At 52.8% G+C, this 9,963-nt stretch overlaps 1 long non-coding RNA gene across 1 annotated transcript; it reads left to right on the top strand.

Annotated features, from left to right (window-relative positions):
* On the top strand, positions 1-3,302 carry LOC139085121 (uncharacterized). Its single transcript, XR_011543173.1, has 3 exons — positions 1-502; positions 2,206-2,486; positions 2,715-3,302. It is a non-coding gene; the product is annotated as an uncharacterized lncRNA (long non-coding RNA).
* Positions 3,303-9,963: the final 6,661 nt, after the last annotated feature.

The raw sequence follows: 9,963 nt of genomic DNA, 5'->3' as shown, positions 1-9,963 counted from the left end.
CCGCACCTCATCTTTGGGGGATAGAGCGGCAGTTTCCCTCAGGAAAGGCCTCTTTCGCCCTTGCCTTCTGACCAGCCCATGGACCCCGTTTGCCCGGCTGTTTCACATCCACTAGGTGGGTCCCATCCCTGACAAGGGCAGTGCTGGGAGGCCTAAGTCACTCACCCCCAGCAGCCATTGCTTCCACTGTGTCCTCTGAACTTGGGCAATAGCCAGATTTGGGGGGGAGGCATTGAGAACATTCCCAGAGGCCTCTGGGCCATTTGGCAACCTCCCACATCTGCAGAGCGCCACTCCAAATGCCTTTATCCTAGCCATCGTTGTCGTCATCTTCACCATCATCCACATGGCCCTCCTGTCGTGAGCTCCCCTGAGGTGGCAGGCCCTTTGCTGGCTGGAGGGCACGCAGACCTCGCAAAGCCCTGCAAGTTGGACTCACTGCTCTCTCTCTCTGCCGAGTGGTCTCAGAGTGGTTCGCTCAATGGCCAAGATCACACAGCTGGTAAGTGAGAGAGTCAGGACTGGCCCCACGGAATCAGGATCTGTCTGACCCGCAAAGCCAGAGCTTTTAACCCTTCCAGTGCTCAAGCCCTGTTCCCTCGCCTCCGTGCAGAGAGGCAGGATGTGGGTCTGAACGCACTTCCCGGAGGGGTGGCAGGGGAGGCCCAGCCTTCTCTGGAACTGCCCTGAGGGTGACTCAGAGCCGGCCCTTTGCCATCTCCTCTCAGGAAACACTAGGTTGATTGTGGTCCATTGTTGCTCTCCCTGCACATGAATAAGCGTGAGTAACTGCGGAACAGAAAGGCCATCAGGGGGCACTTCCTGGGTAGGGGCACGGATAGAGGAGAGGGATCCTTGAGAACACGCGGTGGCCCTTTCCGGAGCCAGGAGGGCTGAGCTCCACCTTGTCTGGGGCAGAGAGAGAAGACAGCCAGGAGGGCCTCTGCCGGCACTGAGAGATGCCCTCCACATGCCAGACATGGGGAAGACGGAGCAAGAGTGGGGAACCTGGACGGAGGCAGTTCCGAAGCCTGAGGGCTGCGGAGAAGTTTGAAATAGCTTCTGTGGGCAGAGGAGAGGGACCCTGGGAACTGGAGGAGGCTGCTGGGCAGGGTTGAGAAACAGGTGCACTGGAGACCACACACCTGAGAGGCAGGGAGCATCTGAGGCTAATGGGATGGTAGGTGGCTGGGAGGCAGGAAGGAGGGAGGGAGGAGGGAGAGATCCCTGCACAGCGGCTGCAGAATGGGGTCAGCCTGACTGGGGAATGACACAGGCCATCCGCCAAGCACGTCCCCCTGGCTGCCTTCTCCACTCCCCAGAAGGGTTCAGCCATGGCTGGGTGCCTCAGGTGGGAAGGAGGAGGCAGAGAAGGAGAGGTCAGTGTCCACCTGCCCCAGAGCCCACATAGCGAGCTCCATCCTGGATCACCCCCTCAGAGCCGGTTTCCAAGCTCTGCCCCACAGCGGCTCAGCGTCTAGAGCAAGATCCTTAACTCCTTATGGGCTCGTCTGTGAAGTGATAAAGCGCCAGCCTCTCGCTGACGCCAGCTGCAGGAGATGGAATGAGATAGTGGTCCTAGGGCATCCAGCATCTACCTGGCCCAGCCCTGAGCACCCCTCCCCGAGCCTGTCTCTTCTCTCTCCTCTGGCCTACTTCTCGGTCCCCCCCACGGCCACCACCTCCCGCAGCCCAGCCACCTCCCGCAGCCCAGCCGGTATCTGCACTCAGGTAGGGCCCACGAGGGAGGAAAGGAGGGAGGGAATATAGCCCTCTTCAGGGAACGTTGAAGAGTATGTTTGAATCATGACTCTGCCCCTGTTTAGCTGTGTGACCTTGGCAAGTGACTTAACCACTCTGTGCCTCAGTTTCCCCATCTATAAAGTGGGGATAACAATAGTGTTCATCTCATGGGATTTTAATGAGGAATAATGAGTAATACAGAGGTCTTAAAACAGTACCTGGCACGTAATAAGCCATATTTACCAAATACTTAACATGGTAATAGCTATCATTTATTGAGTTTACCTCCTGCCTGGCTCTGGATAAGCATTTTCAAGCATCCTTTGCATCTCCCAAGAACCCCAGGATGTAGGAACTCAACCACAGGGTGTAGGTGACTGGCTGAAGGTCACACTGCTGGCCAGCAGCAGAGCCTCGGTCCCAGACGCAAATGACGTCAGTCGAATTCTCTTTTATTTTCAGCTATAATCAGGACTCTTCTTAAGGAAACCCTAACAAGGGCCGCTCCATCTCTCCCGGAGGTAACGTCACCACCGTGCATGAGCCAAGAGAAATATCAAGGAGGGGAGTCATTTAGCTTTTCAAGGTGGAGGCTGGTTGTTTGCAGAAGATCTGAGCCTTTGAGTCCGCCTTCTTTCCTCTTTGCTCACCCCGCCGACCTCCGTCTCAGCAGCTGGCTCCCTTAGAGCTGCTGCTCGGCAAACCCAGGGAGGCCCCCACCCGGCTCCCTGTTTCCTTCTCGGGTGAGTAAGGCTCTGGGAAGAGGGCTTTGGCTTGGGGGCGTGGGAGTCCTGGTCCTCCTCCCCACCTTGGCACTAACTCAATTCTCTTCTTTTGGCCTCAGTTTGCCCATCTCTGAATGAAAGGGGTTAAATTTTTGAACTAAAAGAGTGGTTCCCAATCCAGACTGTGTATGAGAATTACCGGGGGGAGTTTTTTTAATCCCTATGCCTACTCCCCATCTCTACCAGAGGCTCAGATCACGTGACCTAGAGAGGAGCCTCCACACTAAATCTTCTTCCAGATGATTCTGAGTCGATGGGCAAGACCTGTGGTTGCGAGAACAGAGTGAAATTTTCTCTCTCATCTGTGACAAAATGAGAAAAATAACCAGAACGCGGTAAGTTTTCCTTAGAGATAAATGTGTTCAATTTAAAGATATCCTTTATCTGAGAGCAGCTAAAGTTCTTTATTCTATGATGTGATGGCAACAGTTGGTGGTAGCTGAGGTTTGTTGTTTTTTTTTTTTTTAATAAATAAAAATTTAGCAATATTGGTCCCCGAAATTGAGGGAAAATGTTTACTGCTTGGTGAAATTCAAACATTCAGAACCGCCAGCCTGTCTGTGCTGTCCAGGATGGTTGCTACTGGTCATAAAAGGCTACAGATCACTGGATGTGCAGCTGGTCCAACTTGAGCTGTACCATCCGTGCAAAACACGCACTGAATTTCAAAGACTTCCTATGAATGAAAGAATGTAAAATATCTCATTAACCATTCCTGTATTGATTAAGTGTTGAAATGTTAATATTTTGGATATATTGGGTTGAATAAAAGGTCTTATTAAAATTAACCTCTCTTCTGTTTTATTACCTGCCTTTTCCACTATTTTGCGGACATCTTTCCATTTGAGTAAATATAGAGCTACAGGACTAAAAAATAGAATTAAATTAAAATTTTAAAAGTAATAAAATTAATCTCCCGTGTGTGTTTGCGCTTTTTAGAAACATGGTCCCTAGACAATTTAAAATGACACATGCTTGCATCTGTGGCTCACCTTGCATTTCCACTGGACAACACTAGCCTGGGTGATGCCTCAGGCCTTGGCCCACTTGGATTAGGACATCAGATAGCAGCCTCTCCCTCCTCATTCACGAGTCCTTCCTCAGGGCAGACCAGACGGGAGCTGCATCAATTAGGCTTTTGCTGCATAACAAACCTCCCCAAAACGGAGTGGCTTAAAACAACAAGAATTTATTTCGCTAACAATTCTGTGAGTCAGGAATTTGGGTGAGCTCAGTCTGCCCATCTCAGCTGGGCATACTCAGCGTCCACCGTCAGCTGGGCATCTCTGATTCAGGGAGTTCGCTGGCTGTTGCCATGGTGACAGAGAAACTGGGCCAGTGTCCCTCATCATCCCTCAGGATAGCCCAGGATTATTCCCACGATGGTCCCCAGGTTCTAAAAGCAAGAGAATGGAAGCCGAGAGGCCTCTGGAGGCCTAAGCTCAGAACTCCCCCAATGTCACTTCTGCCACATCTATTGTCCAAAGCAAGTGAGCAGGCCAGCCCGGATTCAAGGGCTGGGGAAACGGACTCTGCCCCTTTAATGAGAATTGCTGCAAAGAATTGGGGCTGCTTCTGCAACCTACTTACACCAGCTGAGCGGCCCCAAACAGGGAAAGCTCAGGCCTTGCCCCGGGGGGCCCTGCTCTGTGCCAGGGCCTCTCTGTGACCTTTGTGGGCCCCAGGCGGTTTTGCCTCCATGGGCCCCTTCCTCCATAAAAATAAATACATAAACAAAATAAAAATTTTATTTTATGGCTACATTGGTGTAACAACGCAATCTAGGCTAGATTTGTTATTACATATTCATTGTTATTTATTCATTTTTTTCTTCTGATTTTTAAAGAAATGAAAATTCAACAATTTTTGTGGCCCCTGTAAGTATCCTGGGCACTAGGCAGTGTGCCTAGGGTGCTGCATGGAGAAGTCGGTCCTGGTCTTTGTGGCCGAGCGGGCACAGGGCACCCCAGGCTGGGGTGGCTCAGAGCCCCAGCAGTTGCTCAGTGACAGCGGGTGCGGCAGGTGTCCTCTGAATGAGTTACATATTTCCCCAATATCTGTTTCCAATCCCCTACAAGGGCATCAGCACTTTGTCCTTCCTTAAGTTAAGCGATGAGCCAATGCTCGACTCCCAGGGAACCTCCTGGAAGCCAGGTGAAATGAGGAAGTGAATTCAGGGCTTCAGATGGTGATAACGACCTCGGTGACCCTGCCCGTTGTAGGTCGCAGACTGTAGGTCAGTCCGCAGAGGGCTGTCCCACGCCTGCCAGCCTCCCAGCCTCACATCCTCTCTCTGAGGCAGGCGTGGCCAATGGTGCTGCCACCTGCTCACAGGTGCAGAAGCTGACACTCGGAGAGGTGAGTGTTGCCCATTTAGAGGCTGGTTCCCAGGGGCCCAGATTCCCTGATAGAGCACTCTGGCCTAGTTCCCTGACACCGTAGGAACCCCAAATGCTCTGCCCCTGGTGATAACCAGTACGCCCACAGCCCTGGCGATGGTAGCTTCCTGTAACACCCGGAAGGGGGCTGGCCTCCGAGGACTCACCTTGACTGAGTGACTTGCAGAAGTTTCCCTGACAGGCCACGGGCAGAGGCCAGGTGTATTTGGGGTTGGGGAGGGCTGGGGGGTTCTCTGATTCCTGAGGGAGTAACGCACAGCTCTTCAAACTCCGAGCTTGCTTTGGCTTCTTCCCAAATATGTATGCTGGGCTGTTGTTTTTAACAGGGCTGCGTTATCACTATTCCTATTTATTTGGAGAGTGTATTAGAAAGAACGCAGCCTCGAAGCCAAAAGGCCTCGCCTCTTCTGCCACCTTCTAGGAGCGCTGAGCTAGCCTCTCTGACCCAGTTTCCTGAATCTGAAATGAGCCTGGGGTCACCTACCCCCTCGGGGTCCTTCGTGAGGATTAACTGAGGAAAGATGTGGTGAGTTCTTAGCCTGTCACTCAAAGCCACGCTCTGGGCCTGGAGGCGCATGGTAGGGACCCCTCTCGTGGATGTTTACTTTGCCCAAGACCCCACGTCCAGCACTGTAGGCGCGTAGATGATGCCACAGCAGGGCAGTCTCAAAACCCCTTCCCCCCTACCCAGTTCTCGCCCACATGGCCTTTGTGCATGAAACATGGTGTTCATTACCTCGGACCAAGGTAGAACAGATATCCTCAGCATTGTGGACACTTTTCTGTGACAACATGAAAAATTGGGATTCTTGCCCCTCAGAGTGCCTGTCGGGGAATGTGGGTCCAGCCCTGCCCCCCAGAGCCGAGCCTGTGTGAGCCGAGATGGAAGGGGAGGGGGGAGCCACCAGGAGCCTGCATACCAGTCATATTTCCCACATGCACCCGACGCTACTTCAATTCGCCGCTAAGGATGTGAGAAGTTCCTCCCGCCCTGGAAACCATTCTCCTCTTAGCCAGCACCACGGTACCTCTTACCTCGGCGTGGGGACAACCTGTTTCCTACCCCAGGAAAGTCAGATCCTGGAGCAGAGGATGGGGGTTCGGCTCAATTCGGTTACTGAGGGCCGCGAACGTGCCAGACTCTGGGCTATGGAGACCGACTGGACACAGTCTGGGCCCCTGGAGTCATGTGCAGGGAGAGATGCGTTAGCAGATGAGCTCAGCTGAGCGTGGACAAGAGCAGGGGTCCATGGAGGGCAGGGTCACCTAATAAACCCAGGTGAGATGGGCGCAGGTGGGGTGAGGTCAGGGAAGGCTTCCTGGAGAAGGTGATAGCTGAGCTGCGTAGAAGGCGTTCCAGGCAAAAGGCTCAGCCTGAGCAGAGGCTCCGAGGCACTGTGGGTTTCTGAACGCTGGGTAGTTTGGGGAGGAGGAGGGGAATAGGAGAAATCAGGAAAAGGGGCAGGGCCACACTTGGAGGGAGTGTCAGAATAAAGTGTACAGACGTTGTCCCAGGGACCCTGGGGGACAGGCAGAGAGGGGTGGATGGCCAGCTCTGTGATTTTGGGACTAACTCTGGCTGCCTCGTGGGAAGGGAGAGGAAGGGGGCAGGGCTCCTGGAGGCAGGGAGGTCCCTTCGGAGCTGTGACGAAGGGCCAGCCAGCAGAAAAGGGGGAAGGTCTCATAAAGGCAGTGACTATGGCAAGGGGGTAGATGGGAGGAGGGGACCCTCCTAGAGGGTTCATAAGGTGCCAGAGCAAAGGATCTGGGTGACTTGGGTGGTGGGGTGAGTGACAGAGAGCAGGGGCCCAGGGGAGGACGACTCCCCCTGGCCGGGCTTTGAGCCTGGCCCCCTAACTGAGGGCAAGCACATTTTAAAGACTGTCGAGAGGCGGGGCTTGAGATGAGCACCTCCTCCTGGTGCTTGTGAAGAGCTGGGCAGCTCTGGATGTCTTCTGTTGTGGCTGGAGCTCAGGAGAGCCTGGGCTGGGGGTGGGGCTGGTGCAGACCCCGCGGGGTGCCTGGCACCCAGCAGGTGCTCACTACAGCTTAGGAGTGGATGAGAGCTCAGGGAGACCTCGAGGAGCGAGTGGAGAAGGGACAGCCTGGGGAGGGTCAGGTCCCCAAAGCGGGCACCTGTGTCCACCTGGGGCTGTTCTCCCTGAATCAACGTGTGCTTGAATAGATGATTTTCATTTTAATATTTATGAGTTTGTTTTCGTGGGTATTAAAAAAATAGAGAGAGACCATCACGCCTTTTAAAAGTTACCTTTTAGAATTTCTTAAGTAAAGTGGAAGGGTGGGTTAACATCATCGAGTGCCAATGAGGAGGCGGGGCAATGGGGACTCATCTGCTGCTCCCGGGAGGAGAAATGGGGACCACCACTTGGAAAAACCATTGGGGAGCATCCAATGAAGTTGAAAACACACAGCGCCAAGCCCAGCGCTCAACACGTAGGTTCAGCCAAGAGCTGACGGTTGAATGAAGGAGGTGAGAAGCACTGACGTTCCCAGGGAAGGCAGAGGAGGAGCCATCAGAGAGGAGGGTGGAGAGCAGGCCTGCTCTGACACGGGGAGGGGGGACGCTGGGACCCGGGGCCACACGCAGCGGAGGGTGAATGGGACACGGTTTAGATACCCGTCGGCCATATTAAACTATTTGCATTTCAAGTGAGAGGACAATCTGTTTAACGGCCTTATAGCGTTGGTGGGTCAGAGTGGCAGGTGTGGACAGACACCTGGACAGGAAGCTGAGCAGCTGGTCAGGGCTTGCTCTTTTGAAGTGTCCGAAGCAGGAACGATACAGGGTAATTTGAGGGTTAGATAAATCCCCCTGGAGCAGTGAAGAGAATGAGAGGAGGAGATGAAAATGGAGCAGGTTAGAAGTCTACTGTAATAGTCCCAGCAAGAGAAGAGCAAGCCTGAATAAAACAGTGGCTATTGGGATGGAGAGGAAGGGACAAATGAAAGAAGTATCTAGCAAAGAGGGAAGTGTCTATGCCACTAATTGGCTCTGAGAGAGGCAACTTCTGGGATATAGTGGGTTGAATGGCAGCCTCCTGCAAAGATTTGTCCACTGGGAACCTGTGAATGTGAGCATATCTGGAAAAAGGGTCTTTGAAGGTGTTATTAAGTTCAGCGTCTTGAGATGAGATCATCCTGGATTGTCCCAATAGACCCTAAATTCAATGACAAGAGTCCTTATAAGAGACGGAGAGGATAAGGCTGTTTGAAGATGGAGGGAGAGATCGGCGTTACGAGCCGTAAGCCAAGGAACGCTTGGAGCCAGCAGACGCTGGAAGAGCAGGGGAAGGATTTTTCCTTGGAGCCTTGCTTTTGGTCTCTGGCCTCCAGAACAGTGAGAGAATAACTTGATGTTGTTTTGAGGCACCGAGTTTGTAGTAATTTGTTACAATAGCTGCAGAAACTAACGCAGGGGCTGATGTAGGTTCCCAGGGGTCGGGAGGCCCAGCTCCAGCTCTGCAACTCTCTGGGCCCCGTGGAAGAAGGCGCCCTGCTCCCAGCCTGCAGACCCTGATAGGGCCGGGCTGCAAGGAGAAAAGCTCTCGCTCGGGCCCTGCCTCGTGCTAAAATAACAATCTCCAGTGTGTTGCCACATGAGGATTAGTCAAATAGTTACGAGCTCTGACTTCCCCTGAGTAATTCCGTGGCTGAAAGCTGAGGCCTCTGGAGGGGCGAGTGGAGTCGTTGCCCGGTCAGCAAGGAAAGGCAGCCTCACATACTCCCAGAAACGGCCGATCTCCGTGGGAACCTACGAGAAACTCACCCAGGCTCGCAGGTGGCACACCCAGGACAGCAACCAGTCGAGCGAACTCGAGGCCACCAGCCCTCCACACCCCACCGCACGCGATGAGCTCACCCCCTTATCGACCACAAAGCTCTCTCCAGAGCAACCCTGCTGGGGGAAGGTGAGCCTTGCCAGGCCCTCTCTGGCTCTATCCCTCATTAGAGGCTGGGGGAGCCCAGGGTGGCAGCCAACTAAGGAGACTTTGGAGTTTAATGAGCCAGGGTTCCAATTCCAGCATCACCTCTTAATAGGCCTGTGTCTCTGGACCCCTGAAGTCATTTCATTCACCCTCAGTTTTCTTATCTCTAAAATGGGGATCATTGGACCCCCACATTGCAGGATTGTTTAGAAAATTAAATGAGCTGTCATATGCCAAGTGCCTAGCACATAGTAGGTGTCTCGATCAATTGACAAACACGTGTTGAACACCTACTGTGTGTCCAGTGCTGGGGACACTGGTGAGCCAGCTGGTCGCTGCCCTCATGGAGCAACCAGATAGTGAGGCCGACACAGCTCAGGGTTGGTAGGCTCTGATGGGAGGGTCAGGGGATCAAGAAAGAGTTAAGTAGAATTATATTTCTGTTGTGCTAGAAGGATTTGGGAATCAGCTCAAGGTCAGTGGACAAATAGTGGCCAGGTTAGTGCTCAGACCCAAGCTTAACCCCCATCTGCTGCTACCTCTGCTCCAGGGCCCAGGCACCCTCTGAGGGTCCAGTTGTGCAGGATTGGCCCAACTCTAGGTCAGAGTCAGCCCACCTAGAACATTACTGGCCAGAGGGCCCCAGACCTCCACCTTGGGTGCCGGGCATCTAGCTCACTGTCCAGGGCACCCTAGCCTTGGTGGGGGCCTGGTGCTCCATGCAATGGAGGTGTCACAGTTTGTTTATCCGTTCAGCTGTTGATAGGTAGTTGGGTTGTTTCCAGTTTGTGGTTATTACAAATAAAGTTGCTATGAATGTTTGTGAACAAGTCTTTGTGTGGGCATATGTTTTCTTCTCTTGGGCAAATTCCTATGAGGAGAATGGCTGGGTCATGGTAGGTATCATTTAATTCTGTAAGAAACTGCTGAGCTCTTTTCCAAAGTGGTCGTACCATTTATATTCTCACAGTGTACGAAAGTTCTAGTTGCTCCACTTCCCTGACGTTGGTCTTCTTTGATAAAGCGTCTATTCAAATTTTTTGCCCATTTTTTATACTTGTGTTGTTTGTTTTCTTATTATTGAGTTTT

The sequence above is a fragment of the Equus przewalskii genome, chromosome 8 (genome assembly GCF_037783145.1).
Source record: "Equus przewalskii isolate Varuska chromosome 8, EquPr2, whole genome shotgun sequence".
NCBI classification, from domain to species: domain Eukaryota; kingdom Metazoa; phylum Chordata; class Mammalia; order Perissodactyla; family Equidae; genus Equus; species Equus przewalskii.
The sequence above is the reverse complement of the archived record's forward strand: the minus strand, read 5'-3'. Positions and strand labels throughout refer to the sequence as shown.